This window comes from Bacillus rossius, chromosome 1, assembly GCF_032445375.1.
Source record: "Bacillus rossius redtenbacheri isolate Brsri chromosome 1, Brsri_v3, whole genome shotgun sequence".
Classification (NCBI taxonomy): Eukaryota; Metazoa; Arthropoda; class Insecta; order Phasmatodea; family Bacillidae; genus Bacillus; species Bacillus rossius.
Window position 1 is genome coordinate 8,965,803 of NC_086330.1, and position 19,768 is coordinate 8,985,570.

At 51.8% G+C, this 19,768-nt stretch overlaps 1 protein-coding gene across 1 annotated transcript in view; it reads left to right on the forward strand.

Annotated features, from left to right (window-relative positions):
• Positions 1-19,768, forward strand: part of LOC134531922 (phospholipid-transporting ATPase ABCA3-like) — a 163,551-nt gene that overhangs the window by 64,332 nt on the left and 79,451 nt on the right. The window lies entirely within an intron of this gene.

Genomic DNA, 19,768 nt, shown 5'->3' on the forward strand with positions numbered 1-19,768 from the left:
GCTGGCCAACATGATATATCACTAAAAATAAAATCAAAATGCACTGGTGCTGAAGGCGCGTTCTGGTCGCATGCTTAAGTGTAGTGTTAAGCTACAAGACCGCACGTTCGCTATCCATCAGCCTATGCAACTGAAACCTTTCATTAGCTGTGTGAGGTTCTAGTCTGAGAAGTGAAGTTTAAGAAACACCCCAGCCACATCGATTACTGCTGCGTCGTCGGTAGAGCTGACACTCCAGGCCCAGCACATTTTCCAACTTGAATGTCAAAATTGTGATAATGTTATATATAACAACTTTGGGTTCCCATCCTCATGTCTGGATCATTCTCATTTCACTGGAAATTATGTCTGGAGAAATTAACATAGCAGTAGCTTTAAAATTGCTAGTTTTTTGAGAGACTTAAATAAGTTTGATTTACTGCGATAGTGCAACGATGCAGCTTACTACTATATTAATTGTATATTATCAATACTACTCTTAATGCTGATTATTAGTTCATCTTTATTCTACATTTTCCATACATTTTTCATGACACAGTATGTAGATGGCAACAAATTCTGTCGAGTTTCGTTTTGATGACACCTGACAGTGCTCCATATGCTTTCACAGGCAGTTATGTCTCATCTCTGCCCATCATGGCATGTGTGTTCGCGTAGAGCAGTACTCGGGGTGGTAATGCAACCGGTGTATTAAACCGAGATCATACAGATATCTATGCTATGTTAGCGATGTTCGCTATGTCTGCTATGTCCGCTATGCCAGGTGGCCAGACGGTATGGACTAGTTCGCAATGTCGGAGAGACACATGATGTGAGATTCAAGTGATGATTCCGACAATTACAATATTCTGTTGGCATGGATTCATGAAGTTAATCTAAAAACAAAAGTGTTTGAAAAATTGCATCAGTTGATGAAGCAGTTTCTTGTGAGGACGAAATCAAATTTGTGTATTATTTCAGGATAAATACAACTCAGTTTTATAGTATTCCATTGAAATCAAATCTCAGACATTGTCCTGTATATCCTGCCTCCTATATTATTCCATCGATTAAATCCATAAACATGGATATTTTTGTAATTCTTCTATGAAATTTTCCGTCGACATGACAGTACTGTGTCGCTGTCTGGGCTGTCTCTAGATAAGAATACATGATTTTTATGCCCGGCCAGCTCTCAGGGAATTACTTGGCTACGAGGCTGAAGATAACAATTAAATGAAAACAGGCTAGGCAGTAAAATGGTATGCGTTTATTACTTAACAGTCACTCGTACATGGCGCTGCCACAGCACCCAGCCATTACGTTAAAGAGCCAGAGCACGGCTTTGCACCTTTGTGTGTCAGTTATGACTCGGTATACGAAGTTAGCAGTCCAAAGGTGATATGGAGTGAAGACCCACAGGTGGCAGAATGTAGTTACATATGGCCTAATCCTTTAAGTCCGTGATGTAATACACAATGAAAACGTTTACATAGCAGAACACTTTAGGATAGCAAACACGAATAATTATTATTATAAACACTAAATTACAATTTCACCTAGTTCAAAACACAGGTGCGGAAACTAGACTTCTGACATCTCGCAAAGAGTAGAGTTCAGTTCGTTTACATTGTGAACTAGCACTAAGACGATGCTGCATAGAATATGGCTGGTATCTGTGGTTAAGCATGGGTGAAGGCTCTTATGTTCACGTTCCTCACGTTGAGGACATGGCCTACAGCAAGAGTTCCATGGAAATGAATTAAATGCACATTAATTTAGGTTAAGCATCTGCACGTTTCGCCCATGGATGGCCAATTGCGGGAGAAAGCCAAACAGTTCACAAGCACGGCCTCCTGCCCGAGGATAGGCTTGCATGCGGCCCGTCGACTACAAAGGTTGTAAGGCTAAAACTCGCGAACGCGTAGTTGCGAAAGAAATATTTAAGTTACGCGGTGAGCTCTTTAAAGCCGCACCGAGGTGATGCCAACCACGGGGCCGATGAGGAAGGTTTAAGTAAGACTTACATTATGGCAGTTACAGACAGTTAATGCAATGTGTTGAGGACTCAGTGGAGCGCGAATGCATCTGGCCTCTGAGCCGGTGAAGCGACGACTAGCGCGCCTCAGGTTGCTCTGCACCGCCAAAGGATGAATTTCCCTTGCGAAGTACACAGAGCGCAGAAACGACTCGGGCTGAGTTTTGTGGCATGATCTCACAGTGAATAATCTTTAATTAACTAAGAAAGTGAAGTGATGATAAGATTTTAATTAATAATTAACAATTAATGACATACATAATAAAATTTCAGAGCTGCATTCGGTGGATTGATACGAAAAAGCTCCTCCGGAGGAACACACATTACATCCAATAGTTGCGCGGATGGCCATCGACCCATCGAATTCGGGGTAGTTCCACTCGCTCCACTTTCTTACACTGCTGTGGCATTCGTGGCACTCACATGCTACAGGGCAGGCATCAATGTGGCATAATGTCCTGTGCGACAGAGGAGCACCGACGGTTGGCATCAACTGAGAGAAATTTAATTTCATAACAAGCAAACACAGAAGAACAAAACAATTCCGCGCGAAAAAAAAAAAAAATGTTTTGTGTTGCCTGCGCATGTGTGAAGTCAGTGACGTTTAGAAAAATAGCCGAGAATCAAACACCCGACGATTTCGCCAAGATCGCTTACATAGCGATCATAGCGAATACAGCTTGATGTAGCCAGTGATAACTGATTTACAGTCAGTTACACAAGAATGTACGTGCTATAACTTCAAAATTAAGGCTCGGGGGCAACGGGAGGTGGTATTTTTGAAATCAGGAGACACAACTCTATCATGCATCGATGTTAGCTCCTAAGCCGTCACGCTCGACCCATCAGAGTGCAGTAGCTGCTGCACGAGTTGCAGCGTAACGCCTATATCTGCATATATACGCTTTGTCAATAATATAAAAAGCTCTAAAACGGTAAATAATCGCTCCACGCGCTATCATCGAGTCGTCATGTGGGGATTATCACCGATATGTGACACTGTAGCATCTTACGGTTTCTAACAGCGGCTCTGCCTTGGCCTTAGTAACACTCTGACATTTGTTCTGCCCTACAATCTGTCTATCAGTCTGGGGTATACGGCAAAGTATGACATGCCATACCTAGTACGAAGTATTACAGTGTAGCTGTAACAACTCACAACTCGGTGCTGTCCCAATCTTTCAGCGTTATCTCGCTGCAATCCATAATATGCAGTACAGCTCCTGCCTGTTGATGAATGCATCCATGAATGATGAGTGATGAAACGATGTGCATAAGATCTTACTCTAAGGGAACGATGGTAACAATTCGTAAATAAATGAAAGACACATAATCTGTTTCGAAACTGAAGGATATTTATTTTTCAACTTCCAGCACTTCAATTTTCTTCTTTACAATTGCACTGCGCTCCATGCATTCGTAAGATGTCCATCATCTGTTGGTCGTTCTTTTCTCGAGCTAGTTGATACGCTGTATAGCCATCCGTGTCCTCGGCATTCACGTCGATTTGCGATTGTTTGCACAGCCACTTTGCGCTGGTGTGATTCTGATGCTCCACTGCGATGGCCACCGTCATTGACGAGATGACACGGACAGAAGGCATACCGATGGTCAGTTGCTTGGAGTGCTGCCACAGGCTGAAGGTCTTTCTTTCAGGACTTCTAACACTGCAACCATTTTTGGTATACACCACATCATCAATATAACAAGATAATCAATGCTTGGATATTTGATTGACTTTGCATAGTTAAAGTTAACACATGGTATCTTAGCAGAAGCTTGGAAGCAAAGGTTAAAGTCCATTTGTAGGTATAAACCTGTATCACATATGGATTCTAACTTTGAACTATACTTACCGAGGCGATTAACACGTTCCATGTAACGTTCTACTTGAAGTAGTTCTAGGCTTTGGCGGCTCTTCACAGTTAGCACCGTTGTATCGAAGAATTCTCATCATCCGTTCGTTCCGCGCCATAAACGCCATTTGATATGGCGTCACTCCATCCTAGCATTTTGCGTTTATATTGATATGTGGCTGCTGACATAGCCACGCTGCAAGTTCGCGGTCGTCGTACCAAACTGCATAATGGAGCACGGTGGTGCCTGAGAACATGTCCGGAGCATTGAGGACCACCCCCATTTCGACCAGTAGCTTCATCACGTGTATCGCATGAAATCCTCGGTGAACCTTCACAGCTCACAGCTACGTGAATACAAGTGTGACCACGAAAGTTGAATATGTTGATGACAGAATTATATGGTCCGTTAATAATTTCCCGGATCCGGTTTAGCAGTGGCACCGATCCAGCATCCGCCAGCTCGTGAAAGATCGTTTCTCCCATTATGGGATTCCTAGCTAAAATCTTAGCGATTTCAGAGCAGTACATTTTTCCGGAGAGGTTCAACCGACCGCAGACGAGTTTCTTAGTGAAATGAACCACTTGAGTTTGTAGCTGTGGCACGTATACTGATAAGAATTATTGTACATTGAGGGTATCGTTGAATGATGTTATCGGTCAGTTCCTTGGAGTGCTACAACAGGCCCGTTGCAGATAGCAACGCGCGTGTAGACATTCTTTTTAATTATTTAACCACACATGACGCACACGCGCTGAACGTCCGTGAAATTCTCAATTATATTATTGAGGGAAACCACTAAGATTGATACCGAGCGATACGATTACCGTTATCAAGAGACGCTTTAGCGGCTCGACGCCAAGTATTAAAAGAAAAGCGTAGCGCGAGGCCTACCACACTCATACATATATACGCGAATATGCCGGAAGTATGACGTCACAGCGACTTTGAACCGATCACGGACTCCTCATTTCGCAACGGAACTATATTTTTACATTTTCCTTATCGTCCGGCTAGAAGGTTAATTCCACCGGTATTTACAAAATCACAAAGCAGCTACCCCATATAGTTATTGTAATATCCCGAGATGAGGTATTTGGAATAGTTTGGTTGCTATGGTCACAGAATAAGAGAAGTGACTACGGTTTTCACCAAGATGACAGAGGTTTCATAATGTTTGTGCAACATCACATAACATTGTGTCTCAAGCATCGCTTCACATTACAGCATACAGAGGACACATCAGACGTTCATACTTGCTGCTTCAAGCAAAGGGCATGTCTAACGTTACTATCATTGCTGAGTGCCGGCATGACGACGGATCGTAACAAAGACACTGATCACGTCATGTTCAGTTATGACCTGCGTCAAGCTTGTGTACGTGTACGACACATGAAAACACACACGCACACGCATACAAGGAAAACGTGTTATGATTTCAGTAAATGTCAGAAACGTTTTAAGATAAAGTAAGGTGTGTAGCAGAGGTCTGAGAGCAGGTGAGCCTGGCTCAGGTATGGTAGAGTGTTGACGTTGACACTAGCCTTAGAATCGACGTTACGTTACTAGAAGTCAAAGTTTTGCGCCAAGGTGTTCATTAGCTCTGCAGTGTTTATCTTCCTATCGTTCTGCAACACCTGAGGGTCTTATTTTGCAGAGATTCATGCCTAGACCTTATCCAGGAGGCTGGCGACCGTCGTTTGTGGTGAAAAAATTTAACTGCATTCTGAGCCAAATGCATCTTAATGCATCAGGTTGACATTGCAATGTCGAAATTCCTATTCTCACCTGACACTGCATCTAGGAATTATGCATCGTACGTTATGGTGTTCCAGACTGTATGTAACTTTTATAATCTTCGGTGCAGCGCAATGAACTGATGCCACCCCTGGTTTATCGATTGTCGAACATGCGACAATCGACTAGGGTTTGCTGATTAAAAAAAGTATATTGAAGTATATTGTCTTAATTATCTAAATTTGTTATAATCCTCGAAGTTTCTTGTGACTAAGGTTATAATGCGACGCGACTCTCTTTTTGGCATGGCTCTGTGTGGGCGAATAGCTACCCCGAGTTTCGCCCCTAAAACGATCACCTGTGGTTGTGTGCGGTCATCAGGGGCGCGTGCGGTCATCAGGGGCACGTGCAGCTCGTGCAATTGGCTCTCAGTCAGCACCGGAGTTGGATCCGTTCGTGTCCATGGGGCATATCGACACCTTCAACCATCGACCATCACTCATCACTGACCCCGCGGTCAAACAGTACACGATCAACAGTACTACCAATCGTGACATTTATTTTATGTAAATGCATGTGAAGATTGTTCGCACCCCGTCGGTCAACTTTTTTTCTATACTAAGACAGCGGGGCATCCTGATAAATATTTTACTGGGTATTCATAAGTCCACATGCACTGGTGGATCCAGAAAGGAGTTTTGTCCGGGGGAGGGGGGGAGGGGGTTTTTGGCATCCCCTGCCCTGAACAATTCCGAAATTTTCTTTCAATTCCTCTTCATGATTTACCAAACTTACTGTAGTATTTTTTTTTTTACTGCAATGCTATAGATAACAGGATGTTTTTGAATCACAAATAAAATGTCCTAAATATTGAAACTCTAATTGTACTTCAAATGTGTTAAAAAATTTGATGTAGTCCACCCCTGACCAACATACTGGACCCATCCTTGCACACAGGACAAGTATTATTAGAGTTTCATTTGTGTATGCATTGTGCAGGCAATGATGATGGGTCACTAATTGCATGAGTATTATGTTTTTCACATCGGTCTTTACGCAAGCCATGGCTAATGTATTTTTAGGGTCTTGTAGTGAGCATAAATAATTGCACCATAGACATGATTAGACAGCTTTAAACAGAACATGACATGAATAATAGGAAAGGCCATATATTTTGATCATGTAACCAATAAACCTGCTCTTGCCAAAATATCTGTGTTATCCATTGTAGCGTAGCATCTTGGAGGGATTTAAAACACCCTGGGGTACCTCTGCCAGAGGTCAATCTACTGTTCACCAGCCACATGGTGACATCACGTCTTGAGGAACCAGATTCTCGACCACTATGTTGACTAGCACACAGAATTTGCTCTGATTTGCTAGTTGGCACCTCAGCAACCAATCAACGCCTCATCTACAACCCTTTCATTGGCAGTAGGCTACAGTTATTAGGAGAAAATTTCAAGACCAAAACATATTTACTCTCATTTAAGTACCCACAGTTTTACTTAAGATTATTCACAGCTCACCTCTAGATAGAACTGTAGAATAAGATTACTTTACTCCTGAGAAATCCTAGCAAATTGATGGAATAGCTATTAAAAATAATTGAACAAGTTATTTTTCTGACTAACAACAATGAAATACAGGGTTAGGCAGGTTTACGCATGACACCGCAGCACAATGCACTTATTTGTTTTATGCTGGCCCGTCTCATCTGCTTGCTAGTACACAGATGACGTGGCTATCGATAGTCTCTTGCAAGCTTATTTCATCTCTCCTTTCCCACATGTGAGATATCCGAGTTGCAGATAACCGCGTAAGACACGCTAAAATGCACTGCCGCATATAGACTAAGTTAGTCGGGAACAACTCATTTATGCTTTTCTCTACAACTGTGAAGAGGTCTTATTTTCTCTTTTAAATTATCATTTTATTTTTGTGACCTCTGTTTAATGAAACAAATTTAAGTCTTGATTGCTTGATAAAATATTTTTCATCTTTACTGTAAGAAAAAAAAGAGATGCAAATGAGAGAGGTATTATAGATGCTTCTTGAGTAGGTTTAGATTTGTTGGAATTATTTCCTGTATTTAAATAAATAATTAACAAATTGTTAAATATTGTTGTTAGATGCCATTAATGACAAAAATAAATATTACTTCAGTGTAGAGGTGGGTCGCAGAGTAACAACATGCTACTTTGTAACTGATACATGTCTGTATCAGGTACTGCAAACGAGTACACTATTCAAGTATCAAGTACTTTAGTATCAGTTTAGAATTCGTCTTAAACAACACCACGGCCAATGTGCGCGGAACCCGATCGCAGATGACGGTCACTTGGGCGGAGCTATTGAAAGGGGAGGGAGCGGCACGACGAATAAGGGATAAAGAAGGGAAAGAATGTAGGGGAGGAAGCGCAGGGGAAGGCGTTGAAGGAGAGGCGCAGAGCGAAATTGTTACGAGTCGTTTTGTTTATTGTCCCACATCAAAGTACGCTCAGTGCGCAGTGCGTGCTTCTTGCGAAGACTGAAGACTCTAGTTAGTACGCTAATAGCGATACAAGACCAAGGACACTGGTTCTAGATCCATCATCCTTAGGTGATAGATATGTGGATCTACTATCTAGGGAGCAAAGCTAAAACACAGTCTCGTTCAATAATAAAACTAATGAAATTTTAATATAAAAAAGTACATTAATAAAAGATATAATATTTATATTTGTGCACCTAACAACTATGAAAATGCAAATAAATTCTCAGTTGACCCTAATAACAGATGTAATCAACATATGGACTTTCTTTTTTCGAAAACAATTAGTAACTAGTTTTCATACATTAAAAGATTACATTTTATCAAAAATTAAAAATAAAAAAAAACAGATAGGTACATTAGTGAGCAAACTATAACAATAGACATTTGAGTTACATCAGGCAGATAGCAGTGCCAATATCGATGAAAAAAAAAAACACTTTGCAAGTTCAGTCACTATTTATCAAATAGTATTGCATTATAACTCAGTTTTTGTTTACACAAATTACACTTAGCAAACTCATTATTTTCCGTGAAAAAATGCCACACAAATGAAGTATTTTCCCTTCACTTATCCATTCCTTATTTCACTATAAAGATACTAACTACAAAGCATGACAGCCCGCAACAATGTACGTGGTAATACACAGCCAGGACGAACTACAGTGAATGTTGAACTGATTGATAATGGCTGTATTAAGCGGGCATGAGCGTAATAGAGGTAGAGAATTACCGGGCGTGACAAATAATGTATCATATTCTCCTTACTGTCGCACGGTCTGTGTACGCGAAGCTTTCTTTTTTTTTTTTTACTGTTGGAGAGAAGTATGAACGTCGGAAAGGGGGGAATTAAGTATTACAAAGAGGGGGGGGGGGCTGCAGATTACGAAAGGCGTGGGAAGAGAACACCGATACCTTTTTACGCTGGTGATGACGGCCAGGGCCGGATTTAAGATGTAGATGGCCCAGGGCCCACTTGGGTGGGAGGCTCATTGATTCAAGGTGTTGCAATATGTAATGCAAAATCACAAAATGAAACGAACACAAGTTTATTCACCAAATTTATTCACGCAAATAATTCAGTTAGAATTATTTGATTTTTTTCATTAAAAAGTATAGTATAACATAACTTATAAATAACATACACACACACACATATACATATATATATATATATATATATATATATATATATATATTACAAATCAGCAAATGAATAGCATTATAAAACCATTACAATCCAGGCACTTTCCTTGATTTTCGTGCTGCAAAATCGCTTATGATGTCACCAAAGTCCAATTCACGCAGTATATCTGACTCGATGCTCATGATAGCCAAATTAACAAGTCGTTCTTGCTTCATTGATGTCCTTAATCGGTTTTAAATTAATTTTAGTTTTGAGAAGGAGCGCTCGCCACTGCAGTTTGTTACCATCAAAATTAGATATATCCTTAAAGCTATCTCAATGTTTGGGAAAGTTTCCTGTACACCCTTTTTCATGATAAGCTTGTACATGAAAAGTTCAGTGCTGATATCGTTTGGCTCTTCGTCAGTGAATATATTGGCAAATGTTACAAACTGACACAGTTCATCAATAAATGTAATGTCCAAGTCATCTGAATAAGACCTGACGAGCTGCTCTGCTGCGGCCTTAAGCTCATCTGAAGACAGTTCTATCATTTGGCTAAAAAAGCTAAATTGGCTTGCTATATATTTATATGCCTGAAGACATTGGTCAAGAGAAGTGATAAACTGATCAATAACAGGCAAGAAATTTTCTGTTCTGTATTTTTCAGAAGGGCTGAGTTGTACTTCTTCCATATGGCCATAATCCAATGGGTTAAGACGCACATTTTGGCGCTTATGTCGAGTTTTCATCTGAACATACTCTGTTGAACCAGATAGCTCTACGCCTTGCTTCTCATAAATTTCGAAGGAGTCACGCTTTGATGTGACATAGTTTTTCAAGCTGGTCAGTGATGCCACAGCTGTATTTAGATCGAGTTTCGCTTGTTGTAGATTTTTACTATGACGCCGTCCCCGTTGCCTAAACTGAATTTACGTAAATTTAAGCTGGTAGGTTAATTTTGAATCTCAAGGGGGGGTTCCTGGCCTCGTGGCAGTAGGTAGGGATGCGGCGACAAAGGACTCCCCGGGCTGTTATGGCCTCCCAGGACGCCTTACTAATGAAACACACGAGTTCTTTTGGTGATTTATTACGTAGCACACTCTACAGGTCACACGTTCACGTGACTGGCCGCTTCACCGTCGACCTAAGCTCCGCGCACCTGAACCTGCTAGGGTCTCTGCGAGAGTACACGGACGTGGCGTGACGTGTGTGGACGATCGGTCCCGCAAATTAATTAAGGCAATACATGACACTAGATTACTGTGGTTAGTTCGCACAGGAGAATGATTTACTTATTAAAACACGTTACACTGAATTACTGCGATTAGTCCCGCACAGGAGAATATTCACTTATTAAAACACGTTACACTGAATTACTGCGATTAGTCCCGCACAGGAGGATATGCATGCGCGGATAGTCCGCGGGGTGGCTGGGCCACGTTAAGCTGGGCACGGACACGGTGGAATCTGGAGCGATATCACACACGTGGCCGTGGCACGTCCCAGGTGAATACTCGTCCGAAAGTTCTGGTCGCGTTCGGCGCAGTGCCGCCCTGCGTGGGCAAAGAACTATGTCCCGTGGTGGGACGTTAAAGCGTGAGGCGCAGGTGCCACGACAGGTCACCTAATTGGTTACGTAAACTATAAAAATCCCTGATGGGATACACATATTATTAAAAGACCGCGCGTGGTTGCTAACGGCCGATTTGGGCCGACCGGGGAGCTGATATAAAACGTTTGGACTATATTTACCTATTGCAGTTATATGGTGTTGGCGCGAAAATTGAAGGCTCCCCGTGCGTGGGCTGCCGGCCCGGGCGAGTGCTGGATGGCGACTGACTAACCTCCCTGGCCGCCGGGGCCAGGGAGGGGGGAAATTCCGCGGGAAAACTGCGGAGCGCGGGAAGGTGACTTCGGCCAGTTTTGTGAATTATACCCTTTTAACATATGATCATTTAATTAACATTAATTATTGAATGGTTTAGATTTCTTAGTTTTTGTTTATATTATAAAATGCCTGAGAAACAATACCCTTGCGCAGTGCCACACCCGGCCGGGCGCTTTGCACACGTAGGAGGCCGTGACTGACGTCACGCCGTTCGGGGCACTGCACTACGTTGCGCGCGCGGGCACGTTCGGGGCGCGGCACTTATCAGGTGTTGAGGACACATAACGGCCTGTGCTCTCAGAGGGAGCACTGACGGCGGCGTCAAATGCCCCCCCCTCGACGAGGCCGCTATGTGCCTCAACACCTTACACACGGTGGGTCGTAGCACTCTGACGTTGCACTGGTTCGCACACGGGTCTGGCTAAGCTATGAGTATGGCACTGGGGCAAGGTGTGGTCCCTCCAGATGAATATGTGCCCCCCCGGGTGGAGGTTGGGTGTCCCTGGCTGTGTGCCCCCGGTGAGTGCTGACATGGTCCCCAGGAAGTAGTCCCGGAGGTGTGTAGGGGCCTGGCGAGTGCGGCCTAGGCGGCCACGGGGGTCTGGGGGCCCAGTCTCGGGCCGGTGGGTGCGAGTGGGGGCCCCGGCCTCCCGGTTGCGATTTGCCCCCCTGCTGACCTGGTCGCTGGTGACGTAGTCACCTAGGTGCGGAGGGGCCCGTCGGTCTCTCTGGGGCCGGGCCGTCCCTGTATCGGCCTGTTCGCCTATGTCCCTCGTGTCCCTGTCTGCCCTAGCTTGCGGGCCAGCTGTCCCGCCTCTTTCTCCCCCTGCCGACGGCTCTCCTGTACAGCACGTGGGCCGCACCAGACGCCGCCTTCGGCGCGGATACCTCCTCTCCACTACTTCCTGGTCCCCCGTCTCGGCCTCCGGCTCCTCAATCACTACACGGAATGTCGACGTGCTCAGGTTTAGGTCCAGTGGCCACCACGGCTCATCCTCCTCGTCCGCTTCCGGTACGTAGGCCTCGTCGTCCGGGTGACTCACGATGGGTGCGGTCTCGCCCATGTCGGCGGGGTCAGTAGTGGGGTGGTTACGGGAGTCAGGACACGTCGGGAGGTTGACGTCAGTGGGTACGGCGACTGGACTCGTCGGGGTGTTGACGTCAGTGGGTACGGCGACTGGAGTCGTCGGGATGTTGACGTCAGTGGGTACGGCGACTGGACTCGTCGGGATGTTGACGTCAGTGGGTACGGCGACTGGACTCGTCGGGATGTTGACGTCAGTGGGTGCGGCGACTGGACTCGTCGGGATGTTGACGTCCGTGGGTGGGGTGGACTCGGGGCCCCCCGTGTGACGCCCCCTCGTCCCGTCGGTCGGTGTGTCGGGGAGGGTGGTTACCAGCCTTAAATCGTCCCGATGTACCTTGGCCGGACGTCCGCTCGGGGTACGCACGGCGTAGGTGGACGGCCCCGTCTTCCACAGCACCTGCCGCGGCGGGGACCACTTCGGGGCCAGCCCAGCGCAGAAGTTCTTTGCCCCCGCCGAAAGGTGGAGTTGGCGAACTTATACCAACTGGCCGGGTGTGAGGGGGACAGGGGCGTGCGTGGTGGCGGGTGTCTTGCGGGCGAGGAACTGGGCCTGTCTCTCCCGCGCCTGCTCTCGCATGGCCTCGATCTGGGGCCGCAGCTCCTCTCCCCACCAGTCCTCGGTGGCTGTGTTGGCTACTCGGCACTCTCCCGGGAGTGCCAGGTTTTGCCCCTGTACGAGCTCCGCGGGAGAGTGGCCGGTAACGGCGTTGACGCGCCGCCTCAGGCAATACAAGATTTTAGGCAAGTGCACGTCCCACTTAGTGTGGTCATCCCCCAGGCGTAGCCGGAGCTGGGCCTTGATGTCCTGATTTCTCCTCTCCGTAGGGTTGGCGCGAGGATGGTACGTGGGGGTAGTATGGTGGGTGATGCCCCAACGGCGACAGTCCGCCCGCCATTGCTTGCCCATGAATTGGCTGCCGTTGTCCGTCAGGAGGACCTTCGGGAAGCCGTACCGGGAGTAGACCTCCCCCTCCAACAGGTTGGTAATCGTCCGCGCCCGGACGTTCGACGCCGGAAACGCCTCCACCCATCGCGTGAATAGGTCGGTGACTACCACCAGGAAGCGCTTCCCCCTGGGTGTCCTCGGGTACGGGCCCATGACGTCCAACGCCAGCGTGTGGAAGGGTGCCTGGGGCCTGCGGGGCTGTTGTTGTTCTACCCCGTCGGCCCTCCGGGCCTTGCGTTGTTGGCACGGCTGACAGCCCCGGACGTACTCCCGGACGTCTCGCGCTACCCCGGGCCAGTGGAAAGTGTGTCGCAGCGCCTCCTGGGTCTGTTCCGCCCCGGGATGGCCCGCCAGATCGTGATCGTGGTAGAAGTGCAATACCGCCGGACGGGCGGCGGCGGGCACGTATGTGCGCCAACTCTCCATGTCACCGGGGGCGCGTGTCTGCAGTTCGCCGTCCAGACACCGCTGGAAGGAGCGGTGCCCGGCCGCGCACGCGGCCACGTCGGCGAGTGCCGTCGCGTCCGTCAGCTGTGCGCGACGCACGACCTGGACGAGGCGGGCCAGGTTGTCGGGCTGGGGGAATTCCGGTGTAGCGGGGTGTTGGGTGGCGTACAGGGCGGCTGTCTCCCCCCCCTCGGGCTGTTCATGGGAAGTTCCAGGTGGCGGCAACAACTCCTCCCACGTCCCCTCGTCCTCGAACTCCGTGCACGGGTCGGGATGGCGGGACAACTCGTCGGCCAGTTGATTCTCCCGACCTGGCACGTGTTCTACATGGAAGTCAAAGGTTTGTAAGGTAAGAGCCCACCGGGTGAACTTGGACTTCCGCCCCTGCACCGAATCCAGCCACTTTAGGCACTGGCTGTCGGTCCGCAATGTGAAGGGTCGACTCTCGAGGTGGTGCCGGTAGCGTCCCACGGCCCACACGACCGCCAGACACTCTTGCTCGTTTACGTGGTAGCGGCGCGCCGCCGGCCCAAATTTGGAACTGGCGTATTCCACAACGCGCCGCTCCCCGTCGGGACCCAGCTGGTACAGGACCGCGCCCATGCCTTCCTGGCTGGCGTCGGTCTGCAGGTAGATGTGCTCTGCGGGTTGTAGGCGAGCAAGGGTGTGACATTCCCGGAACAGACGCTTGACGGCGTTCAGGGCGTGGTCGGCCTCCGGGGTCCACCGGAACCGGTACTTGGGTGACAGAAGGTCGGTCAGGGGGGCGGTGACGATGGCAAAGTCGGGTATGAAGCTCCTGAGCCAGTTGAGCAGCCCCACCAGCTGTTGCAACTGCTTCCGGGTACGTGGAGGAGGCTTGGACTCGATCAGATCGAGCTGGGCTGGCAGAGGCCGGCACCCGTCCGCGCTCACCAGGTGCCCCAGGTAGGCAAGCTCCACCGCGCCGACATGGCACTTGCGGGGCGCGCAGGTCAGGCCGTGGCGGGCCAGCCGTTCGAGGACCATGGCGAGGTGGTGCGCATGAACCTCCCACGTCCGCGACCAGATGATGATGTCATCCAGGTAGGCCGCGGCAAACTTGCCCACGAACCCATCCAGGACGCGCACCATCATGGTCTGAAAAGTCGCGGGGGCGTCCATCAGCCCGAACGGCATGGCGCAGAACTGGAACCTGCGGCCGTCGGGCGCGGTAAAGGCGGTCTTCGGTCGGTCCTTGGGGCGAACGGGTACCTGCCAGTACCCTGACTTGAGGTCCAGTGAGGTGAATATGCCTGCCTCCCCCAGTCCCGCTAGTGCGTCAGTGATGTTGATGATCGGTGGAGGGGCGGAGATGGTGACTGCGTTAATGGGCTTGAAGTTTACGCAGAACCGGAGTGAGCCGTCCTTCTTCTTGGCCATTACCACCAAGCAATTGTACGGCGACTCACTCGGTTCGATTACCCCGTCCCGCAACATCTCCGCGATCTGGGTCTGGATCGCCTCTCGTTCTCTGGGTCCGAACCCGAAGGGCTTGACAAAGCGGGGCTCGTGTGGTCGTGTCGGGATGGCGTGTTGAGTGACCGTGGTCCGCCGCAGCATGTCCGCAGCGGCGAACACCTGCGCTTGTTGTGCCAGTACCCCATTGAACGTGTCCCTGTACTCCGGGGGCACCTCGTTCTGCAGGTCCGCTAGGGTGACGACGGGGGCGGGCAGGGCTGTCCCCCTCTGGTTGACACTGTACAGCGTCCGCCTTCCCCGACGTCCGACATGAATCCTACCCTCACCTTTGTCGATGGCGGCGTCCTCCTGCACGAGCCACGGTAGTCCCAGGATCAGGTCGTCTCTCAGCTCCGGCACCACCAGGGCTGTTGTCCGACTGCACATGTCCCTGATGTCGATTCTTACCTGGGCGCGCCTCGTCGTGAGCGCGCTAGCTCCCCAGGTGGCCAGCTGGACGCCTCCCTCCTGCTGCTCCAGGTCCGCCTCGGACACCAGGTGGGCCGCGACGTAGGTGTGGCTCGCCGCGGTGTCCACCAGGGCGTGGACGGGCTGGCCATTCAGCAGGACGGGCACCCGCATCAGTTTGTCCGTGTTGTTTCCCGCTCGCCCCAGCCGCGGCGATGGTGCCCGGTCAGGTCCCGCAGGCGGCGCTGGGTGCGTCGGGGGCGCCAGGGACACGGCGCCGCTCGCCGACGACCCGGGGCGGGACGTTGACGGGTGCTGGGGCACACCACCGCCTGGTCTGACGGGCGGCGATGGTGCCTGGTCGGGTCCCGCAGGTGGCGTCGGGTGCGTCGGGGGCGCCCGTGACACGGTGCCGCTCGCCGACGACCCGGTGCGGGACGTTGACGGGTGCTGGGGCACACCACCGCCTGGTCTGACGGGCGGCGATGGTGCCTGGTCGGGTCCCGCAGGTGGCGTCGGGTGCGTCGGGGGCGCCCGTGACACGGCGCCGCTCGCCGACGACCCGGGGCGGGACGTCGACGGGTGCTGGGGCACACCACCGCCTGGTCTGACGGGCGGCGATGGTGCCTGGTCAGGTCCCGCAGGTGGCGTCGGGTGCGTCGGGGGCGCCCGTGACACGGCACCGCTCGCCGACGACCCGGGGCGGGACGTTGACGGGTGCTGGGGCACACCACCGCCTGGTCTGACGGGCGGCGATGGTGCCTGGTCAGGTCCCGCAGGTGGCGTCGGGTGCGTCGGGGGCGCCCGTGACACGGCGCCGCTCGCCGACGACCCGGGGCGGGACGTCGACGGGTGCTGGGGCACACCACCGCCTGGTCTGACGGGCGGCGATGGTGCCTGGTCAGGTCCCGCAGGTGGCGTCGGGTGCGTCGGGGGCGCCCGTGACACGGCGCCGCTCGCCGACGACCCGGGGCGGGACGTCGACGGGTGCTGGGGCACACCATCGCCTGGTCTGACGGGCGGCGATGGTGCCTGGTCAGGTCCCGCAGGTGGCGTCGGGTGCGTCGGGGGCGCCAGTGACACGGCGCCACTCGCCGACGACCCGGGGCGGGACGTCGACGGGTGCTGGGGCACACCACCGCCTGGTCTGACGGGCGGCGATGGTGCCTGGTCAGGTCCCGCAGGTGGCATCGGGTGCGTCAGGGGCGCCCGTGACACGGCGCCGCTCGCCGACGACCCGGTGCGGGACGTTGACGGGTGCTGGGGCACACCACCGCCTGGTCTGACGGGCGGCGATGTTATGTGGACTGGCCTCGTAGCTGGTGCGTTGGCCGTGATCCAGGAACAGTAGCCCGCCGGTATCCTGTTCCCTAGCGGGCGTTTCCCGACTGCGTTGCGCCGGGCCGGCGATCCTGCCATAGCGCGGCCCGTGAGTGGCACACCTCGTGCCAGTGGTAGGCCTCCTCCCTGCAGTAGCGGCATCGTGGGGGCCGGTCTCGCTGCCCCTCAGCCCGCGGGTTAGCGCGCGCGGCCCGCGGCGTGGTGGTGTTGGTCGCGGGCGCGGCGGGTTGCGTCGAGGGCCCTCTCTCCCTCATCTCGCCCCCCCGACGGGTGGCGCCGGAAGGGGGAGGGGGGTTCACGTACGGTACTACCGCCCACTCGTCCTCCGGGGCCGTCGTGGGTAGCGGGGACGCCCCTCGGCGGCGAGCTGCTGTGTCTCGCGGGCGCGGCGACAGGCGTAGGTCCCGCTCTATTTCCTTCGCCAGCTGGACGAAGTCCTCGAGCTACCGGTCCACGGCCCCCCGCAGGTGCGGGCGTAGCTCCCTCTTCATCAGCTCTACCGTCACATCAAGCGCCGCGTTAACTGGTCCGCCGGTGTCCAGACGTCGGTGTAGCCTCATCTTGGACCGGATGAAGGTTTCCACGTCCTCGTCCGCCCTTTGCGGTTCGCAGAACAGGGCGCGTTGGCACTGGGCGCGTGCGCGGGCGGCATTGAATCGGGCCTCCAGACGTGGCGCGAAGTCCTCCCACTCCACGCCGTATTCGCCCGTCATGGACCACCAGTCCGTCGCTGGCCCCCTAAGCTGTTCCGTGACGCGTTCCGTCCACTCCTCTTTGGGTACGCCGTACCTGGCCAGGCGGTCCTGGCACGCCCGTGTGAATTTCTCCGGGTCTTCATAGGGGTGCCCGGAGAATTCGGGCAGCTTGACCCGGATGTTGTCCCGTCGGGTTTCACTTACTATGGTCACGGGTGTGGGCGAGTTGACTTTGTTCTCGCACGCCGCGCACATGAATAGGCCGTCGCGAAAGTTCAGGAATTCTCTCGCTTCCGTGCACGTGCGGTGCCTCGTGGTGCCGCACTGGTGGCAGTATGCTACTTCTTCGAGCTGGCCGTGGCACTCTACGGCGTGGCAGCGTCGCGCCGACGCGACCCTGACTTCCCTCTTGATCTGGGCCATCGCTTCCCGCTCGCTTCCCGCGCGCCGCCTTCCCGTGTCGTTCTTTCCGCCCCGCCCGTCAAGAAGTCCATGTTCCACCACTCCCCCATGTCAATCGTGATGTCGTTCCGTATCGCGCCGCGGCTGGACGACCCGGGCGGCGGGTCGTGACGTCGCTGTCCCGACTCCATGGTGGTGCGGCCGCGTGACGTCACCCCTCACAGCTGGTCGGAGGTGGAGCGTGGTGGGGAGGGGTGGTGAGTGGAGCGATGTGCGGGCTGAGGGGTGGTATCGGGCGGAGGAAGGGAGGGGTGATGAGCGGAGTGACGTGCGGGCTGAGGGGTGGTTTCGGGCGGAGGAGGGGAGGGGTATTGCGCGGCAGGAATGCGGGGGCGGAGGTTGTCCGGCTGGCGCGGCGCCACTCCGTCGCGCGGTGTTGCCACGCTGCGCGCTGTTGCACTGTCCCTACTCGAGCCCTTTGTCCACTAAATTCTCCGTTTCGTTTTCTTGGCTTGCTTGTCGAAAGAGTTTGGTGATGTTCTAGCCACACTAGTTGGGCGCCATTTTGACGCTGTCCCCGTTGCCTAAACTGAATTTACGTAAATTTAAGCTGGTAGGTTAATTTTGAATCTCAAGGGGGGGTTCCTGGCCTCGTGGCAGTAGGCAGGGATGCGGCGACAAAGGACTCCCCGGGCTGTTATGGCCTCCCAGGACGCCTTACTAATGAAACACACGAGTTCTTTTGGTGATTTATTACGTAGCACACTCTACAGGTCACACGTTCACGTGACTGGCCGCTTCACCGTCGACCTAAGCTCCGCGCACCTGAACCTGCTAGGGTCTCTGCGAGAGTACACGGACGTGGCGTGACGTGTGTGGACGATCGGTCCCGCAAATTAATTAAGGCAATACATGACACTAGATTACTGTGGTTAGTCCGCACAGGAGAATGATTTACTTATTAAAACACGTTACACTGAATTACTGCGATTAGTCCCGCACAGGAGAATATTCACTTATTAAAACACGTTACACTGAATTACTGCGATTAGTCCCGCACAGGAGGATATGCATGCGCGGATAGTCCGCGGGGTGGCTGGGCCACGTTAAGCTGGGCACGGACACGGTGGAATCTGGAGCGATATCACACACGTGGCCGTGGCACGTCCCAGGTGAATACTCGTCCGAAAGTTCTGGTCGCGTTCGGCGCAGTGCCGCCCTGCGTGGGCAAAGAACTATGTCCCGTGGTGGGACGTTAAAGCGTGAGGCGCAGGTGCCACGACAGGTCACCTAATTGGTTACGTAAACTATAAAAATCCCTGATGGGATACACATATTATTAAAAGACCGCGCGTGGTTGCTAACGGCCGATTTGGGCCGACCGGGGAGCTGATATAAAACGTTTGGACTATATTTACCTATTGCAGTTATATGGTGTTGGCGCGAAAATTGAAGGCTCCCCGTGCGTGGGCTGCCGGCCCGGGCGAGTGCTGGATGGCGACTGACTAACCTCCCTGGCCGCCGGGGCCAGGGAGGGGGGAAATTCCGCGGGAAAACTGCGGAGCGCGGGAAGGTGACTTCGGCCAGTTTTGTGAATTATACCCTTTTAACATATGATCATTTAATTAACATTAATTATTGAATGGTTTAGATTTCTTAGTTTTTGTTTATATTATAAAATGCCTGAGAAACAATACCCTTGCGCAGTGCCACACCCGGCCGGGCGCTTTGCACACGTAGGAGGCCGTGACTGACGTCACGCCGTTCGGGGCACTGCACTACGTTGCGCGCGCGGGCACGTT